The 21,504-nt window shown below is 40.7% G+C and overlaps 1 protein-coding gene across 4 annotated transcripts in view; it reads right to left on the reverse strand.

The window, feature by feature from the left end:
- The window catches only part of CACHD1 (cache domain containing 1), a 223,169-nt gene that overhangs the window by 185,435 nt on the left and 16,230 nt on the right, over positions 1-21,504 (reverse strand). The window contains exon 1 of one of the 4 annotated variants that reach the window (XM_055117837.1): positions 1,259-1,398. The exons of the other annotated variants lie outside the window; for them this stretch is intronic. The gene's annotated coding sequence lies outside the window, so the exon portion shown is untranslated. Of the gene's footprint in view, positions 1-1,258; positions 1,399-21,504 lie in introns of those variants that run through there. 4 annotated transcript variants of the gene reach the window in all.

Consider the following 21,504-nt stretch of genomic DNA (forward strand, 5'->3'; position numbering starts at 1 on the left):
AACCAAAAATAAGCTATTTTCTGTCTGAGCTGAATTTCCATTCTCACTCTCAGCTCCTGAAAACTTATTCTTACTTCTTCCTGGCTCATGTTCCTAATACAACCTGAGTTTCCACATTCTCTATCTCCTGGGCTGTCTGCGGATTCCTACTCCAATTCTCCCATTTTCCTGCCCCTGCTTCTTCCCTGGAGGCTTTAGAGCCCATGCTCCACCTCTACCTATGCAAGATGTTCTTTTTCCACCCCAGAAAGTAAAATAACAACAACATCAACGCAAGTAAAAAACATCACCTTTCATCTCAACATTAACCAGGCAGCCCACTAGTTCAACTCAATTGGCATATGCTGTGGTCTCAACTGTGGCCTCCAACTCAAGGACAAAGCAAAGATGGGTAGGGCAGTCCCTGGCCCCAAGGAATGTATAACATAGTGGGGCAGGCAGATTGGATACAACCAACTATAAGGCAAGACTCCAGTAAGGAGTACAACGGAGGCACGAAAGTAGGGTAAAAGGAACCCTTTCTAGCTGGGAGAAATGAGGAGAGGTTCCGGGGAGGTAGCTGTGATCCTAAAGTCAGTGTCCTGGTCCTATCCTAACACATCAAGAACAACCTTCAAAGCATGATGTGTGAAATACATACTAATTTATGAGTCATGAACTTCCAAGGCCTTTTTCCTTGGGACCTCAAAATATTCACATCTCACAAGAGATGGTAGAGTTTATCATTAATCTCGTTTTACAGATAAGTTGAAATCCCTACCTAACAACAGTCACAAAAACAACTGAAAAGCAAATTCAGCTCCTATCTACCAAAGGTTTTCAATCACTTTACAACTATAGGTTCCTAACTGTTCCAAAAAACATGCTCTAATGGGGGAGCTACTTGAACGAAGAACAGGCAATTTGATGTATTACACAGAAAAACGCAAGTGAAAATACCGAACAGCTTTAACTGTATTTAAAACAATTTTCTAGGTATTCTTTGAACATCTTCTGTAAACACAGTAAGTAATGGGCAAGAACAAAACCGTGACACAAGATACACCAGATACTTAGCATAAGAATCACCTCCTCTGAATCTTTCTTGACACATCCACTTAATTCCAACTAGGAAAAAAAACACGTATTTTCTCTCAGTATACCCACTACAACCTGCCTGGTTTTGACTCCTGGCTCTGCTGTCATGAGCATGTGGCTCTGAGTCATTTAATCTCTGTCCCTCCATAATCCTCCTCTGCATTAAAATAACAGTACTTACCTCATTGGTGGTTGGGAAGATCAAACAAAGTAACACACATAAACTGTTTGGAACATTGCCAGACACCTAGAGAGCATTCAATAGGCCGTCGTTGAGTGTGGTTGTGAGGATTACACAAGATAACGCAGGTAAGAGTATTTAGCACTTAGCAAGTGCTCAATAAATGATGGTTCTATCACCTGTCTGCATCCCTGAAGAACTTTGGCCTCTCTGAATTTTTTATTTCTGGAGCCCAGCAAAACGCCAAGCACAGCGGCAGTGCTTATTAAAAGTTCAATGAATGTGTGGCAGGTGGCAGTCCAGTCTGACACGTGAAGCCCATCGGCAGTTCCTGGTCGGCCTTGCTCGCACCTGGCACTTAAGAAGGCGTGCAGACTGCAATGACTGGGCAGTTCCTCCACACACCATCGGATTTTGCGTGGGGCTACCATTTCAACCTTGGTTGAAAATAAAATGCAGGCCAAGGCAGGCAAGTAGAAGTGGAAGGGATGTGGAGGTGGCGACCCGGGGTTTGCAGGGCAAGAAGAGCTGAAGGGGCAGGAGAGGTGTCCGCGTGGAAGACAAAGGGCAGAACAGCGAGGGGAGAGACAAGCGGGCGGCCGGGGACGAAGGGGGGGGACCCGGCGGGGCGAGGCGGGGGAACAAAGAGCTGCCTCGCGGGCCGCGGGGTCCTGGCGACCGGGAGGAGGGTCAGGGAGAAGGCAGACCGGGGAAGGAGGGCGCCCGGAAGGCGGGGCGGGGCGCAGCCAAGAGGGGGAGGGGCGGCGGGGTCCAGGGGGGTGGTCGGTCGTGGATGGGGTGCAGCCAGGGAGGGGGAAGAGGTGGAGGTGTTGGGGTTCGCCCAGGGAGGGGGGGAACGGCGGCATAGGGTGTGCCCAGGGAGGGGGAGGGGCGGCGGGGCGGGGTGTGCCTCAGAGGAGGGGGCGGGGCGGGGCGCGGCCCGGGGGCGGGGAGGTCCCTTCTGGCTACAGCGATTTTATGCACCTAATCAGGCTCCTGAGCTGAGGGCCTTCGCTGAGCCGCTCTCCGAGGCCCAGGAAAGCCCGCAGCCTCCAAGGGTGCAGCAGGAGGAATGTCCCCTCCCCTCCCCTCCCCTCCAGACCTCGCAGCATAGTGACAGTTGCAAGACGAGCAATAAGGAGACAGCCACCCTGACAGTAATGCCTGTGGCTCCCGGGGCTGAGCAGGTACCAGTACAGGGGCTCCCCAGTGGCTCTTGACTGCCCTCCTGTATCTTGTTCCTTTCCATCTGCACTGGGGATGGTGGCCTTGGGAAAACAAAAGCAGTTCCTGCACGGTCATCCGGAGCTTAAAATTGGGTGGTGGTGTAATAAAAAGTTACCTCGATACCTCTAGTTTCACACCAAGTGAGATAAAGTTTAGAAGAAATCTGAACTACATCCAGAAAATAAATGTTCTTCTGGGTGAGGAAGAAAAAAATTCTTTCCAGAAAAAAGTTTGGAAGTCTTGGTCTCAAAGACTGCTGTTATCAATATCAAAATATCAATTCATGGAAATGAAAATATAAACAAAAACTATCACCATTTCTTGAACAGCCACTGTCTTCACAATCCATTCAAACATCTGATCAGTGTCTCAATCAGATAGGCATAGATAGCACTACACTGCCGGCTTTGTAAAAGGGTTGCAGGGAGGTCCCAGGCCTCATAGAACTTGCAGTCCACCTCAAAGTTGGTACAATTTGCAAAGGAGGGGATTTACAACAGGTACGTTGCCCATGAGTATGCCCAGGTCAGTATATCTTTCCATTATACCATAGTGGAAGATATATTTATTTATTCTTCCTAAATATAGTAGAATTTCAGTCTTAACATCTGTTTCTACTCCCTTGCTTAGGAAAGCAAAATGAAACCAAGCAGAGGTACCTATATACAAAATGAAAGAATTAAACCCAACAGGTAAATCCAACTAATGGAAAACTGACGAGAGAATTCTGGTACACCCAAAAGAGAAAGGTTGAGACTTGCTAGAAAATTCATTAAGTCAGAGACTGTGTTCCTCAAGAAACAGTTCTAATGCATACCATTAAGTTCCAGTGATTAAATGTTGTGTCACATTTAAGTAAAATAGGTGTCTTCTCCTTTTAAGACATTTTCAGCAGCTGGGTGCAGTGGCTTATGCCTGTAATCCCAGCACTTTGGGAAGACAAGGCAGGTGGGATGGTTTGAGCTTAGGAGTTTGAGATCATCTTGGGCAACATGGCAAAACCCCATGTCTGCAAAAAATACAAAAATTAGCCAGGCATGGTAGCACATGCCAGTAGTCCTAGCTACTTGGGAGCCTGAGGTGGGAGGATCGCTAGATCCCAGGAGATGGGGGTTACAGTGAGCCATAATTGCACCACTGCACTCCAGCCTTGGTGACAGAGTGAGACCCTGTCTCAAAAAAATAAAAATATTTTCATCTTTTCATGTGCATCTCCATTGTGTCCATCAGGGTTACCTTTATATTAGAAGAGGTCAGTGCTTGTCCTACATTTCCAAAGTAGGCAGAATGACAAGAGCTATTATATAAGGACTATCCCCAACCTCTTCATTTACAAAAGGAAGGGAAACAGCGTCACAGGTCACTATGCTGATGGCTAGCAAGGCCTAGAATTAGAGCCCAAAACAATGATCTCCCCATTAGTATACAGGAAGTTTTACCCATTAGTCTAACAAACCCCTGGCTTATTCACATTTAATTCTCTAAAGAAGCTCTACAAAATATAAACAATTGGAACCTACATTTATGTATGTATGGGGGGGATCATCAGTAAAAACACTTCTAACTGTATGCCTCAAATTGTTTAACATGAGTTAAACAAAACTTTTTCATCCTTCTAACAAAACTCTTCAGGTCTACCCACCATGCTACACAGCATTTGAAAATGTTGACCGAAAAAGTAGTCTAGCAAGTACTCTCTTTATTCACATGTAAGAATTCATCTTAAAAATATGAAATCATACTTTGTATGAAAAAAGATGATTCCTAAAAGGCATGACTTAGTATCTTGGCTCTGTAAATTTTTGGAGTTTTGTTTTGTTTTGTTTTGGCTTTTCCACGTAAATATATTCCGTATTTTCTCTAAAGTAAACCAGTGCTTTGACAGATTTTAGATTTTTCCCCTTAACTAAAGGCATTATTCAATTTCAATGTCCTTGGAGTGTTTTATCTGGGGATTAGACAACTGTACCAAAACACAGCTGTTCCAGTTTTTTCTCCTTTATTTTTCACATTAAAAAACTCCCACTATCAGCCAGTCCAATTAGTTACTCACTATCAAAAGCCGGCTTTGGTCTTTCATCTTCTGGAAAACTGGATCCAAGTGACAGGGTGTCATGGAAACTGTATCTTGGGTCATTTCCTGTTTCAATTGTTTAACCACAAAAAAAAGTTCGGCTCTATCAGATGGAAATTAATGAATACTTGCTGTTGCCTTTTGAAGAGCATGCAACTAAATAAAAAAAGTAATTATCCTTTTTGACCAAGTTTTTCCAGCAACCCCAGGGAATACAGGGAGATCAATGCACCCAAAATGGGAAAAGAAAAATACTTTGATGCAATGAAACAAAGCCTTTTTCCGTTCAGTTTCCATAATTCAGTGGTCAGCTTTAAGGCTGCCACTTGGGTTTGGGAAATGTAACTACAGGTTAAGTGGTTTTAATTGCAGTTAACTTTATTCATACTCTTCTACTTACCACAAATTTTCAACCTCTCCTCACCTACTTCACCTAAATTTTGACATTAATTAGACAGAGTTGGTATTTTCCTTTTTAACCTGAAATTCCCCCACCATAAGAGAATGTGCAATAGAAACAAAAATTATAATCTAAAAAGATTTTATGCTGTACCTATTATCTGAAAACAACACACATGCACACACACACACACACATAGATGCATGCACATACACATACACACACAGAGAGAGGGAAAAGTAGAGCTTAAAGCTTACAAGCAATACCAAGCAGGCACATGTGTTTTTTAGGAATGAAGTCGTGGCTGGAATTCAGTAATAATGAGCCCCTCAGTGATCTAATGTACACCAGTGTACATTATGGATGGAAACAGAGTGCCAGACAGGACAATGGGGAACTCAACCAGTGTTTAATATGTTTCAGCTCTGTCTAAATAACTGTTGGCAAAAAATGTGGAAGCAATACAACAAATCAATTTTAGGGCTCAGGAGGATTTGCTCAAATAAGACAGCTATGAAGTGTACATTACAGGATAAGTTCACAGCTCCATTGTGGGAAAGGCATCTACTTGCAATGTTTTCTGTCCTGTTTAAGTTGTTATATGTCTTCTCTATTCAAAACAAGGAAAAATCTCTGTTGCTTCTTTTCCTTAGCCTTTAAAAACAACAACAACAACTGGGAAAACATCCAAAAACAATTAACCTTAAATATTATGTAAAGTAAAGCTAAGTCTTCTATCATATCCAACTTGCTGTTGGGGAATTTCTATGGAGAAGAAAGTGAAGGGGAAAAAGAGAACACTTTTCAGTAATGACACCTGAGTTCTAGACCTTTTACCTATCATTTAATTACTCTGTTTATTTAATAGGTGCCAGCAAAGAGGCATCTAGGCCAGGCTTAAATCTACATGTAAGCCCCTAAAAGATCAACTGTGTTTTATTCAAAGTGAGATGGAGCTGATGATTTTCAAGTGGAAGTCACTTCCATTTCTTTTTCATCAGCCTTGGAAGAAAGTGGAATAGCCATCCTTCTACACCTTGCAGAGAGAAAGGTACTGGTAGGTAGTATTTCAAGGTGTTTGTATTACACTTACTATGGTTTGGTATTTTTGTGCACAAAAACACCAGAAGTAGAAGTAATTTCACCAGAAGCAGTTTTTGCCAGAAGAAGATGTAATTTCTAGAAACTGTTCAGATAGTATTTTCTTATAGAAAAAGTAGTTAAACTATGAAATTAACTGCTGAAGGCATCAACACAAAAAGGCATAAATCAGTTCAAAGAGGGGAACCTAGACTAAAACAAATCCAAGAATACAGCTGCCAATCTGACTGGAAGGCCTCTGGTCATGATGAGTGAAGTTGGTTTTATCCCAAGAGAAATGATACATAAAATAAAGATAGAGCTGGTAGAGGGAGAGGTTGTGAACTCCAAGAGAGGCAAGAAATACAGTCAGTGTATCAAAACCACTTTATTATTCTGGCTGTAACTATTTTTCTTTTCACTTATTTCCTAGAAAATATAATGGTAGTAAGTTCATTGCACTTTCCTCTTAATTTCTTCTTTATTTATTAAAATGCAGGAGGAGGGAATAGAGAATCTTCACATTTGCAAGAAGTAGCTTAATTATATAATAATTATAATAAACTCTTACTATCTGCATAGCAATAGGTTAAAATAGGTTAATTTTCTCTCTGTCTCTCCTTTTTTTTTTTTTTGAGACAGAATCTCACTCTGTCACCCAGCTGGAGTGCAATGGTGCAATCCCGGCTCACTGCGACCTCTGCCTCATGGATTCAAGCAATTCTCCTGCCTCAGCCTCCCAAGTACCTGGGATTATAGGCACTTGCCACCACGCCCAGCTAATTTTTTGTATTTTTAGTAGAGACGGGGTTTCACCATGTCGGCCAAGCGGGTCTCGAACTCCTGAGCTCAGGTGATCCACCCGCTTTGGCCTCTCAAAGTGCTGGGATTACAGGCATGAGCCACCGCGTCCAGCCTCTCTCTCTTTTTTTTTTTTTTTTTTTTTTTTTTTTTTTTAAGAGACAAGGTCTTGCTACGTTGCCCAAGCTGGTCTGGGTCTTGCTGTGTTGCTGAAACTGGTCTCAAACTGTTGGCTTTAAGGGATCCTCCCGCCTCGACTTCTTCAAGTGCTGGGATTACAAACATGAGCCACTGAGCCCAGCCACAGTAGGTTAATTCTTATAATTTGTGTATGAACTTAAATACTGGATTTTATGAAAGTTCTATTCTGGGTTTCATTTGTTTTGTTTGCATGCCCAATCAAGGATACTATTTAGAACATAGATATTTATTAGGCATGTGAGAAATGGGAAAGTTCTTCAAAGATTATAAAAAGGCATTCTTTTTTTGCAACACCAAAAACTTCATTCCCAACAGGCACATATGTTGAAGACACAAGGCCAAACACTACTGGCAAATGAAAAACATACCATTGTGAAACAGGTATGTGTATGCTGCCTACTGGAATTCTCAAGTGCTCTCCCATAGACTCCAGCTCCCTTGCAGGTAGGTGGAGTCATGTGACCAGTCATGGCCAATGGGCTGATCAGAAGTAACCTGTGTCATTACCCAGCCAAAGCCTACATGAATGAGGGTGAGCTCTCCATGCCTCTCTTGCCCTCTTGAGGCAAATCTTAACGTCACAGTTTGAGATGGTAACATCTCAAGATAGAAGAAGGCCACATCAATCCTTAGAAGACATATTAAACCAGAAAGATGTGTAGAATCACTGAAATAATAAGGATTCATTTGTTACCACAGCCTATCCTCAGCCAGGTGTTATTAGCTTCTTCTGTGTCACTCAGCTCAGGGACAGGGCAGTGAAGTATGAGAATCTCCCAGAATCATATGTTTAAATGCATAAAACACACAAGATTGTAAAGAACACCCACTATAATTTTTTAAAGCTGTAACATAGTAATATGTGCTTCTTTATTATTAATCAACAACATCTCTAATGATGGGTCTAACAACTAGTGTAATTTCAAAGTACTGAAGATTATGCCATTTCAAGTTATCTGTAGAAATCTATAATTATATATGAAATATTTGTTTCTGTGATAAAGTTCTCCATGGGCTGCTAATACTGTTAGGCTCTGTTGTCTGCAATGTAATGGAAAGAAATGATAGATTTTAGTTAGAGGTTTGTGTTGTAATTTTTTTCCTCATCAAGTTCACGGACTCCTTGAATTCTGCGGAGCCCAGAATAAGAAGCTCTGAGTTTCACCATCTCCTAATACAATCATACTCTAACTTCTCAGGCAAAAGTTCTACTGAGCTCCCTAGGGTTGCATGTTTTGCAAAGTGTGTGGCAGACTCCTTTCTGGCCTGTCTTCTGCCATTGAGTTTCAGTCACTGATTTTGTGTACTGGCAAACAGTTTTGAACATGAATGCAGTGAACTAAGGAAGAGTATTGTTCCAGTTGCTAGAATCCAATTTTATGGAGGCTTAGGTGCCTTTAAGGCAATGGTGAAGAAAACTGATAAGAATCAGCCCATAAGGGGCTGGTCAAGTCCTCTAACATGATAAACATCGTCCAGTCTGGGAAAAACAACCAACAGTTGTACAAAATGCTGCTGGTAAAACACCATGTCCAGAGGCTTGTCATGACTTCAAGAAACATCAAGACACCTGGAGATTGCTGATACGAGATGCTGGAGCCGCTGTATCAGAATGCTGTCCAGTTCGCAGCTGGTCAGCACTACTTCAAGAATGTATACTACCCCAAACTAACTGGGAAATCAGTTCTATTTAATAAATCTAGGAAGACTGGCTACAGCAAGGCTGAAATAATTAATACTGTTTTAGATGGTTCTCCATTCTGCAAGTTGCAAAGAGAGAAATGACCAATGTACTTTAAGCACACGATTATTGCACTTTCTTTCTGGTCCTTTTCCCAGGGGAAACCACCAAGTCAGCCCAGCAAGGTAGTCAACACCTTACTCAAGAATAGGAGACAGAGTAGACAACTGAGTTGTAGATGTCAGTCCTGATAGGGAGACAAGAGATCAGAATATCAAGAAGTATTTGAAATTAAGACTCTGCATGCAAGACTTGAAAACCAAGAAGCTGGGGCTTGAGACTCAATCTTTTTTCACATTTCAAATACTGAGAGATGCTGTAGTGTGGTAGAAGTGCCACTGGATCAAAAGTCATGAAACTGAGCTTTTCATCTAGGCCCCATCACGAGTTATTTCAGCAAACATGGGCAAGAAGCCACATTGCGCTGAGCTTCAGATTCCTTCTATAACGAAGGCGCCTCCCTGCACAAAAGTAAAGATGCAGTAAACTTTAAAAATCTCAGAAATATGATGATACAAGGAATATAATCAAATACAGTTTTAAACTAAATGTTTTAGAAAACACAGTATTTCAGTTTCGAATAGTGAAAAAATAAAGAGAATAAGTAGTTCTAATGTGCTGGAGCAGGCACTGTATTTGGTACTGTACATGAGTGATTTTACAAGTTGCATGAGTTAGCATCTATAAGCTGTTGTGAGTCCCCTATGCCTTCTCTCTGGTAGCTCTCTCCGAGCTTTGGTGAACCTCTTGTTTAATTGTCTGTTAGCTCCATGAGGATACGCCACACTCTTTTGTTTTGTTTTAGGAACAGAGTCTTGCTCTGTCACCCAGACTGGAGTACAGTGGCACGATCTCAGCTCACTGCAACCTCCGCCTCCTGGGTTCAAGCAATTCTCCTGTCTCAACCTCCTGAGTAGCTGGGATTACAGGCACGCACCACCACGCCCAGCTAATTTTTGGTATTTTCAGTAGAGACAGGGTTTCACCATGTTGGCCAGGCTGGTCTTGAACTTCTGACCTCAGGTGTTCTGCCCACCTTGGCCTCCCAAAGTGCTGGGATTACAGGCATGAGCCACCACACCCAGCCTGCCACAGTTTTGTTTAAGGGTATATTGCCCCACTGTTGGAAGACTCTGGAAAGGTTTTCTGGAGAAAGGAGGAATGCCCAAATGCCTGTCAAAGGGCTTGGGATCTAGTCTGTGCTCACTCTTGGCCCCTGATAAACTCCCTCTGCCCCTTTTTGATATGCTGATGTGTCCTGTTGTTATTTTGATTATATTCCCGCCAGAGGCTGACTCATTTACCAGGAGAACAAGCCAGGGTTTAATGCCTGCTGATTCCTGGCTCTCTCTGGGGTATTTTTTTTCCTGAACTATATGACTCCAAATAGCTGCGGTTCTCATAACCATCACATTAATTTCAACAGGCCTTGAAATCTCCTAATTCTTCCTGGTTAAGGGGCTCTTCCATCTTTCCCTACTTTCCTTGCCAACCATTGCTGGCTATAATTAATTGAAAGTGAAATTTCAAAACTAGGAAGGACTGTCTTGATTTCCCCCAGCCCACAAGCACAATAAGCAGATGCAAGGCCTGTGTCCTTTTCTTTATCTACCCTAAAGCCTCCCAAGGCACGATGGAAGCACAGAGTAGGGACTGAAAAAATGTTAGCCGAGTGAGTGGATAATCAAAGGATGACCACTGCAAATCAAAGCCCTGTAGCATCCTTGGCAGAAAGAAAAAAGCTCTGCCTTCATTTTAGTGTTGGAGGCACTATAAAATTACAGACTATGTCTCTTTCTCACTCTTTTTTTACTGCAAAGCTAATAATCAGTAGCCAATGGGCTAATTCCTTGGCATTTTTTTGAAGAAAAAGTAAACATGATTTTTTTTTTTAAGGACCAAATTCCCACCCTGCTTTGAAACATAAATCTGAAGACCCCTCGGGTTAAAAATAAAGGAGCTAGACTCCTTTAATCTTGAAAATGTTCTCTCCATGGAAACCTTAAGGACAGGAAACCACTTAGGCAAAGCTTTCTTTTTTCTTTTTCTTTCTTTCTTTCTTTCTTTTTTTTTTTTTTGAGACAACTTCTAGGGAAAATCTAGGTTTTGAGGAAATTGGGCTTCCATGCACGAGTGTCCTGTAGGAAGGCAGTCCATGTCATGTGACTTCATTGACCCATAAATTGACCCATAAATAAAGCTTTCCGAGGTTGGCTCAGCTGGAAGAGACTTTGACTCACTTCACCTCTCTAATAGATTCTTATTCTCAATTCCCAGTGCACCGTCTCCACTATTAAGTTTCATGTTAGGTAGAACACACTCTAGTTTCACCCAAAGGCTGTGAAGTTTGTAAGCTATAAGTTTCAAGTAGGATAAGAACCTCTAGTGGGATGCCATTGGCTACAAGACTGGAAAAATTTGAGTCAGCAAATAATCCTAGAAAATTAGACTGGGAAGGTTGTTTACTAGATTATAGGAGGAAACTAGCACAGAGAGGCTAAGTTATTAGCTCAAGCCTTCATCATATATATGGCCAGATGTAGAATAATTTTTCCTACCTCAAAGATGACTAGATTTTTCTTGACACTCCAGCACATCTCCTCTTAAATATTCTAGGTTGGCTGAACTTAAATACTACAACTACTACTACTACTAATAAGCTAAAAAGCAATCAAAATATTTTCAGTAAGACTGAGGTGGGGCAATTTTGCACAATTTGACATCCTTTATAGAACCTTGAGCCTACTACCAGAAGTGAAATACACCACAAATTTCAAAGGATAGGCCTGAATGTAGTTCAAACAAGCACTAAACATACATCAAGTCACTTTCACTACCACCCATGTTCTAGGATGCATTGTCTGGGACATGGGCCAGGTTGGCAAACAAATCATTATAAAATGCAAAGGTATTAAGTGCCCTCTTGCCTTTGGCAGCACATTCAAAGCTAATCAAATATATTATAATAAAACGAAAATATAGCTACCAAGGTCCCAGCCAACAAAGGAGAAAAGTCCATACATGTTCTTTTTTCTTTTAATGGATTAGATATTCCAACTTTTGTTGTATTTCTTTGTGAAAGACAAGCCTGGGAAGAAATGGGAAAAGCAGGAGACACAGCCATAACTTGAAGAAAAAGAAGAAAAAAAAGTAGGCTTAGATGAAGAAATTTGAGGACTTTGGTGCTAGGGCTCTTTGAAAACTCATTACAGCAACTCAGGTTCAAAAAGGGTCAAAAAAAAAAAAAGTAATTCTCTTAGCTCGGAGTCAAATAAAAAGCACTGTATTGCTCTCTTTCTGCCCATGTTTATCTATCATTTCATCTCTCTCCCTATCAAGAACTGAGGGCAAAGTCTATCTGCCAACTTCAATCCAGGCAGACAGACCAAGTACATTGGGGACATACCCTTTTGTGTGGTCATTCACACTTGGAAGATAAGGGAGAACTTAGTTTTTCAAGTATATAAGAAGAGATGGTAGCCATTTATTTCAACAGAGAAGGTCAAAAAGAAATAAATTAAGATTATATAGGAGAGCTTTTCCTAACACATGAGAGAAGAATTCCAGAATATAGCATAGACACTGTATACTGTAATAAACTTACCTAAGGCTGGAATTTAGCATTCTATCCTCAGGTTTTCTTTCCTTTTCTCTTTTTCTTCCCCTAATAATGATGACAATAATATTTTACATTTTCATTCATTTCCAGTTTTCAAATTAATTCTATATATATTCATACATTCCATTCTCCCTAAGCAGGGGAGGGGAGGTTGGTTTCCAATACATGCCTACTTGGAACAGAGGAATGATCTAAACAAATGTGTTTTCAACCACTGGATCTGTAAAGTATTTCCTGTTGACCGAACTGTAACTAATACCAGTTCCTCTCATAACCCATGCCCATATTCTCCAGAGCCCCCCACACAAAAAGACCACTACACAAAGAAACAAGATTTATGCCAACAGCAAATATTATGGTGCTTACTAAATGCTGAATCAATTAATGTAATAATCCTAAGTGCTCAAGCAGAAGCTGACATGGGTTTGAACCCCACATGTACCACTTTGTGGCTTTCACATCTTAGATAAGTCATTTCTCTTTCTGAAACTAGTAGCTATCTGCATTAGAAATAGAACTCTAACCCTTAGCATAATGCCTGGCACATAAAAAACACTAAAAAAAGTGAGCACTATTTTAAGTTCTACTTACCAATAAAATGTGGTTCTTAGGAGATTTTCCCCCCTTTCCTAGCAATTTAAGCAACCATATCCTGTCAATTTAAGCAATAAAGAATTCCACTAGCCTTGTGGTTTCACTGGTAGGTAACAGGTAGCAAATAAAAGCAGCTACTACATGGTTAAATTCTAGATTGGAGCTTCCAAATCAGACTAAAGAAAGAGAAATGTAAATTCTTTGTCGTTAGAACCATTCCAAAGCTTTGGGATGTTGTTGGGGAGCTCGAGAATTGCTATCCTATATAAATAAATCTCGTCCGTGACAACTGCTGGAGATATGTCACTAACACAGCTTGATTTGTCCACATTTACCAATGCAGAGATTTCTTTCAAATTAAGAGAAAACAGGGGAGGGAAGATAGTTAGAAAAGATGAGAAAATTTCACGTGTCTTACCAGGCAAAGCCAGAGCCACAGTCCCACTTTACAAGCCCCTACCTGGTCTAAAAGAAAAGTTATCTAAAGCATTAACTAAGAGGATAAGAAGCCACATTGTTGTGGGCTTAAAGTGATCCACTTTCACTAGGGCTCAGAGAAGTGGGGCCCTCATTGCAAATGCAAAGTCCCCAGCTGGGGGTAAGAAGAGAAAATGTTAAGATGCTCAGCTCTGAAGTGCCAATACCCTGGTCTCCACATTCCAACGCTGGCCGCCTCCTCCCTCCCTTGTCCCACCGCTCCCTCCCATTATTCTGGAGCAGGTCCTTCCCAGCTCTGCCATTCGGTGTCAGAGAGACTTGGGAAGCGCCCCAGGAACTGCTGAGATGGAGAAATACACAAAGGCTCCCTTCCACAAAGCATTCTTTCACAGAGGCAGCCGTGTCTATTAAATAGGTCCCCTTAATGTGCATACACTTCTATAAGGAGATTATGAGAACCACGAGCTCGCTAAATCAGCCCCACAAAATGTGTGTAAATCCACTGCAGGGAGGAGAAAAGGTGTGTGTGGCAGGGAGGAGGGAGGATTTAAAATTAGTGGCAGGGGGCCTCCACTCTTCTTGGTAATTCCCTGGGGAAAAGAAGGTATAGACAAAACTGTCCAATGAGGCTGCCACAACCCCTGGGTTGAGCTGTTTGGTATCTGCACAATTCCTTTCCTCCACTTGCATTCTTATATTGTCCAGCTATGGGCCATAACTCTTGCAAAAATATTCCTTCCTCTAAGTTGTAAGAAGAGAGGCATAACAGTTCCCTATGTGGTAATATGCACTTTCCACAGTCTCCCAAATCTTTAGAAATAGGAAGCACAAAATGTAACAAGTAATTTTCCAATAAAATGTGTGATGCATTTTCTCAAAATAGGTAAGTGAAGTGCTCGACTATATATTTATTAAGCCCCTCATGGGTCATCACACTGGCTTCATGAAGGATTCAGCTTTTCACCTCATTATTTCTTCATGATCACCTCCTCCTGGAGAAGAATTAAAGTTACACAAAAAGCAAGTTTACCCATAGTAATAAGTGGAATGTCCTTTTATTTACCTAGCTATACATAAGATAAAATAAAAAATCTTTCACTCAAAAAGTATTTCCAAACATTTATAAGATATGCAAATGATTTCCCAGTTCACAAAGGGATTTTAGAGACATTTCGTTCGATGTGACAACAGCTCTGTGACACAGATATTAACAACTCCCGTGTTACAAAGTCCAGAGAGATTAAGTGGAGCCCCAAGTCTTTCCTTCCAAATTCATTCATTCATTCCTTCAGCACTTATTGAGGGCCTAGTTTTGGCCTGGGCACTATTGAAGGTAGGGATTCAGGGAAAGCAGATGTAGTCTCTACTGCTAAGTATCTCACAAGGGCAACCCAAGCTTAGGTGTAAGAAAACAGGCATCTTTCTAGAGAAGGCTATGTCAGAGCTGAATTTTCAAGGATAAATTTCCTGTTCTTTTCACATCAACATGTCCTCCATGACTCACCAGTATTAAACTAGGCTAAGAAAAAATGAACCTGATAATCACCTTTGTGCCAGAAGACAAAAATAACTGGACAGGAAGCCCAGGCAGTCCCAGTGGTGGTGCTGTCTTTTACACTGACGTTAACTCTAACGATCAGCGGAGTAACCGCACAGCGTTGCTGGGCACCTGGAACTTATTGTTTCCGTGTGGCATATGATGAAGTATCAGAACGGGGAGGAGTATATCTCCAAGAAGGAATGTGATGAGCAGAAAAACTCATCCTGTGAGATTGGCCTAGAGAGATCTGAAGCCAGGAGCCATTTGGTCTTGTCCAATGGCATTAATGTACCCACAGACAAAGGCCAAAGGGGACATGGAGGCCAGAGCTGCTGGTCAACGGCTTGTTTTAAGAAAACAATAGGGGGACCCAACTCCATGCTATCAGAATAAAGGCCATCCTTCCCCGTATTTTTCTCAAGTTATACAAGTGCCGTTATTCTTCAAGCAACAAAGAATTCCACTAGCCTTTTGCTAAGGATAAAACATTTCCAAAATATAAGTTGTTTAAACTGCAGGTATAGAATAATTTCTTCAACTGTCTTCTTTTTCCCAAATGAATAATGCTACCTAGATGAAAACAATTTTTTTCTTCACCTTTTATTCCAAATATCTTTTTTTAAAAAAAAGCTTCCATCTTTTAAAATTCAAACAGAAATACTGAGGGAAGTTCCAGTTTCAAACCATCTTTTGTCAAGAAAGAAAACTAGTGAAAGGTACTTTCAGGAAATCAAGTACAGTATATGATTTCAACACAGCAAAGCTAGTGTCTCACTGTTAATTTTTATTAATCAAAAAAAAAAAAAACGCTGGGTGCAGTGGCTCACACTTGTAATCCCAGTACTTTGGGAGGCTGAGGTAGGAGGACTGCTTGAGTCCAGGAGTCTGAGACTAGCCTGGGCAAGACAGTAAGACCCTGGCTCTACAAAAAACAAAAATTTTAATTAGCTGGACATGGTGGTGCATGCCTGTAGTCCCAGCTACTCAGGAGGCTGAGGCAGGAGGATCACTTATGCATGAGAGGTCAAGGCTGCAGTGAGCCAAGCTGGGCAACAGAGGGTGATATGGTTTGAATCTGTGTCCCCACCCAAGTCTCACGTCAAATTGTAATTCTCATGTGTCAGGGGAGGGTCCTGGAGGGAGGTGACTGAATCATGGGGGTGGATTTCCCCCCTGCTTTTCTTGTGATAGTGAGTTCTTGAGTTCTCATGAGATCTGATGGTATAAAAGTGTGGCACTTCCCCCCTTGCTCTTCTTTCTCTCTCCTGCCACCATGTAAGGCATGCCTTGCTTCCCCTTTGCCTTCCACCATGATTGTAAGTTTCCTGAGGCCTCCCCAGCCATGCAGAACTGTGAGTCAATTAAACTTGTTTTCTTTATAAATTATCCAGTCTCAGATAATTATTTATAGCAGTGTGAAAACAGAGTAAAACAGAGGGAGATCATTTCTTTAAAAAAAAAAAAAAAAGAGAGAGAGAGAGAGGAAGCAGTCCTTGAAGAAAGGTACTGCTTTTCCCAGTGCTTTGGGTTAGTTACTATATACAGGGACCCTGGCATTCATGGACTGCATGTTTATAGTTTGGACCATTTGAGAGCAACCCCTGACCAAATTTAAGCAGGGTAACAAATTCTAGACATTATTAATATTAGTCATATCATACTGGTCTCTCGATTTTAGACAGGTTCAATTATTTATTTACTTTTTCAAAATTATTTAAGCAAAGATTTTTCTAGATTTTTATCTTTTAATTTTTACATGAGAAACCCACAGGATGGGGGGTTTTCTGAAAATTAAAGGGCAAGAGTTTTCAGTCCATGTTTGGAGAGAGAAAATGTTGCTCTGCATCTATGTTCCCACCAGCATTTGCTGACTTCCCTGAGAATAAAAGGTATAACTGAAAAAGCATGATACAAAGTATTTTTATATAAATTCTTGCTTTTGGTCTTCACTACAACCTTTGAGGTAGGGTAAAATCCCTATTTTACAGATCAAGAAATTGAGGCTTGCTGAAGCCAAGTCACTCTGCCTTTGCACGACTCCTTTGTAATTGTTCTTAAAAGGCAAGCTATTTTTGAAACTCACTGAAGGGAGAACATGACATTAGCAAGGCATTGCACCACCCACAAAGTACATTCTCTCCCCTCAGATGTCTGAAGGGTACACACATCTTCTGAGAAGACAGAAACTCATCAGCTTGAGGAGAAAATGCCAAGTTTAAAGTAAGGCTTGTTAGAGAAGAAGCTATCACAGTTTATTAAATTAGCTTTCTCTCCCAGCAAGTGTTTGATGTAAATGGCAAGGGTTCGAAGGTCAAACAGGAAGAAGTATGTGCTTTAATTTCTCCCCCCTAGAGGTGCATGAATGTTTTCTATTAACAAAAACCCTGTAGCCAACAAATCCTGGGCTTGGATCAAACAGCCCTCCATCTTTTAAGTTATAACATCACAAGGAGACATTTCAAGAGGAAACCATGCCCAGTCAGACCTGCAGTACCAGAGAGAGGGCTGCTTCTGCCCTTTGGGAATTTGAAAAATATCTTCCTTTTTGCTGAAAATGCTTAGTGACAGACAAAAATATCCCCAAATAGTTATTCCTGATCGGTGGACAGGGGCGACATTGAAAGTGGGCAGGGGCTGAGGTGGAGCTATTTGTACCTCTGGCCAAGGGAATTAGGTAACTTTGTACCACTCCCTTTGGCTAAGGCAATTAGGAATGGACATTCTGTCATCCAGCTTGGTCCACTGGGGTATGTATAAGTTAGGTAATAATAGCCAATACTTAACTTGTGCTTAGCATGGTATGCAGTGCATAGTAAATGCTCAATAAATAGGAACTAATAATATTATAACACTTCCCCTTTTCCTCATCCTTAATAACAGGAGATTCATCCTCCTCATCTATCATCCCCACACACCCAGGACTCTTCCTGGCTGCTCAAATCTAGAAGTGAGGAGCAGAGTATAGAATTCTGAAGACTTAGCATTATGTATCCTCACATGAAGAAAAAGCAAACACTTCCTGAGACCTCTGGCATCAGGCATTGTGCCAGATATTCTTACAAACCTCATCTCATTTAACTCTACAACGACGGTGGAAACAGCCCTGATTTTTACAGTAAGAAACCTGAGGTTCAGAAGGATAGCAAGAGAGCTTGGACTAAAATCCCATTTCTCCTAAACAGGCTTTTGTGAGTTGGCCTGAGAGCGGGGTCTGCTTTTATAACCCCTCTATGTGAATGTTGTTCCAGACAACAGACTCTGAAATGAGCTTTGAAATCCAGACTCTTTATAAACTGGGGATTCCTGGAACCATCCATATCTCTCGCCTCCTTTGGGGAAGGTCTCTGCACTACTTAAAAATGGCTTTTAGTTTGGAGGACTCACTCCTTCTTCAAAATCACATCCACAAAGCCCACAAAGGTAAGCATTCCTGGCAGGGCAGTCCTGGGAGATTGGAAAACGGAAAAAGTCTCAGGGCAACTGGCAGCTCAGTTATAAGAAGGAAATAAAAAACCAAGTTGAAGGTTTATAGAAAACACACAGAGGAAGAATGAAGCATAGTAATTGTTTACAGGCCACTCGTGGGCTGTCTAAAAATGCCATAAATAAGAAATAAAGCTTGGGACAGACTAGCTTAAAAAGAGTTAATCCCTGAAACACAATCCTCCAGGGAACATTACCCACGGGCATCCATCAAGCAAAAATCTCCACCATTGCTTATGAACAATTTCCCATGATTTCCCGGAGCTGACCCTCATCCCCTGCTGTTCCCAGCTTGCTTACTAACTAATCCCCCAGTAGAATGTTCACTCCAGGAAAGCAGGGCTGTATTTGGTTGACTTTTCTATCCTAGGTATCTACCAGAGTACCTGGCTAGTAACAGACTTTAAATATATGTTAAATAATTATTTAGTTTCTTATTTATTTAACTTTCCTGGTTAAATTGTTTCAACATGAGAATCATTTCTAATGTTTTAAAGGTGTTCTACAGTGATGTGAATGCTTTGAGGAAAAAGACATTTATAGAATTCTAATGTGATGATAAAAGTAAGAATAGCTCAATGTTTATCTACACAATTTTGATCTCAGTCTTGTAACTAAGAGAACCAGTGTACAAAAGTCAAATTCTAACGAAATGGAAGATACTTGAATTCACTGGATAAGACACACAGCTTGGCAGGCTGTATGCACAATGTGTATTGAAAGAAAGAATAATGGAGGAACATACTGTTATGTTAGTAGACCTCCCACCTCTTCATTCAATGTCAGACATTTTGGAAAATAGTACCACAATACTCTCACTTCAATAATTTATGAGCAAAAACACTAAATGAAAATTCAACAAGAAATTTACCAGGTTACATGCAAGTCCTATATAATCTTGATTTGCATCAAATAGAAGACAAATTTTTATGAGGAAGATAAACTCAAAAAGGATGTTTTCATACTTCACCTCAATAATATTTTACTATGTCATAATGAGATTCTCTGTACAATGAATTCTCTATAACTGTCCCGAATAGATTTTAATTTTTTGGGAACTAGAAACCTCTCAAAAATCATTTATAAAAATCATGCATTTTAGTTTCACTAATTAGATGAAACAATTGCAGGCTGTTTAAAAACCACATCCAAAAGTACCAATTCTCTTTGTAACTTTTCTCAGTATCATCATAGAACAGACACAGCCAACCAGAAATTAGAGATGGACAAACAGAGATTGGTCAAAGAATTGAAACTTACAAAACATAAATCATAAAAGCATCTACCACCAGCTACTTAAAAACCCAGTTCTATCTATAAAACATATTATATTTTGAAGCTGTATCTGTAGTAATATGTTTATAAAATGTAAACCCCACCAGCATGGACAATTCCAAACCACAATCACATCACCTCACAAAAAGTTGAAATTATATTCAAATACATAAAGTATTAGAATTGCCTTCTAAACTAATTGATTTGAATTCTTCTACTAACCAAATGAATTAAGCAGTTCCTGGCACTATGGTTGATGTAACACCACCATGCGTTTCCTTTGTTTCATGTCTGTCTTGAAATTAGGTATGGCAGGTGCTAAGTAGATAATCAGTTACATTTTTTTTTAAAAAAAGGAGGTCCAGCATAACCAAGACACTAGCCAAAATGATCAAAATCATTCCCTGTAGTCTACTGCCAGTGGAATGGTAACAGTGATAATTGTAGTAAATATTGGTGTCACCTCTCTGCTATCCAAATCACTGAATTGTGTAGGTCATAAAATGTGAGTAGAATCAACCCAGCTCTAGGAGCTTTGGGCTCTAGGAGTAGGTCCTGATTGGCATAAACTAATGTAATCCCATTCCCTTGTATTCCACTAAGGTCCAATCAGAGTGAGCCCAAGGCATCCTTCAAAGCCTGGGGGGAGAAAGGTGCCCTCTTCTACTGAATGCACTCATTTTACTACAGGCAAAACCAGCCTGAGGATAAACTGACAGCCAGGGGGTGACAGAGCCAAGAGAGTAAGAGAAAAAAATGGAACCAGCCAGAGGGATCCTTCTAAGCAAAAGCCAACTCCCTTGCTCTTGTGCCTAAAACCCTCCAGTGGCTTCCTGTTTCAGCCAGAACAAAATCCAAACTTGTTCTCCACAGTGATCCTATCCTCGCTCATCTTCCTTTATTCCCACCTTTCTTCAGTGCCTTCTTTCAGCTCTTCACACACACTGATCTCCTTCCCTCCACAGGTCTCTGTATGCTTTATTCCTTACTCCAGGTCCTCCTAGGCTGCTACCAATCATCATTCATGCCTCCACTCAAATACCAGCACCCCCAAGAAGCCTTCTTTGAACTCCATGTTAACCTACTTTATGTCCTTCACAGAACTGGTCAGGGTCCAACATTACATGTACTTAGCATTTACATGTTTAAATATTTATCTCCCTCTTATAAGAATGTAAGCTCCTCAAAGGCAGGGACTCTGTTCTATCCATCAGTGTGCTCCCAGCTCCCAAAGCTGTGCTTGTGCATAACAGAAGTTCAATCTACAGTTTCTTGCAGATTGACTAACTAAACCCAAGATTCTACACAGGCCACATTGACCCAAAAATCCTAAATAATGCTTTGTTTTTAGCTGAAAACAAGAACTGCAAAACCCACAGCTCTCTTGAAGATTTCTATACACCCTGGATTACACTTTATTATTTCTAATCCTGGATGTCATTATTATTTAAATAATAAAAGCAAATTTCCTTTGAGAACAATGTCACTTGAAAGAAAATCAATTTGTAGTAGCAGAACTTAGTCCACATCCGGAAGATAAAAAACACATCTGAATACATGTGTGTGTGTATGTGTGTGTGTATGTGTATGTGTGTGTGTGTATGTGTGTGTGTGTGTGTGCGCGCACTCTCAAAACTTGACAATAAATGAATATGTGAAAACTTTTTTGGTTATGGAAATGTTATAAAACCAGATAGTGGTGCTCATTGCATAATGCTACAAATTTAATAAAAATCATTAAATTATTTAATAATCGATAATAAACAGCCCAAT

This window comes from Pan paniscus, chromosome 1, assembly GCF_029289425.2.
Source record: "Pan paniscus chromosome 1, NHGRI_mPanPan1-v2.0_pri, whole genome shotgun sequence".
Lineage (NCBI taxonomy): Eukaryota > Metazoa > Chordata > Mammalia > Primates > Hominidae > Pan > Pan paniscus.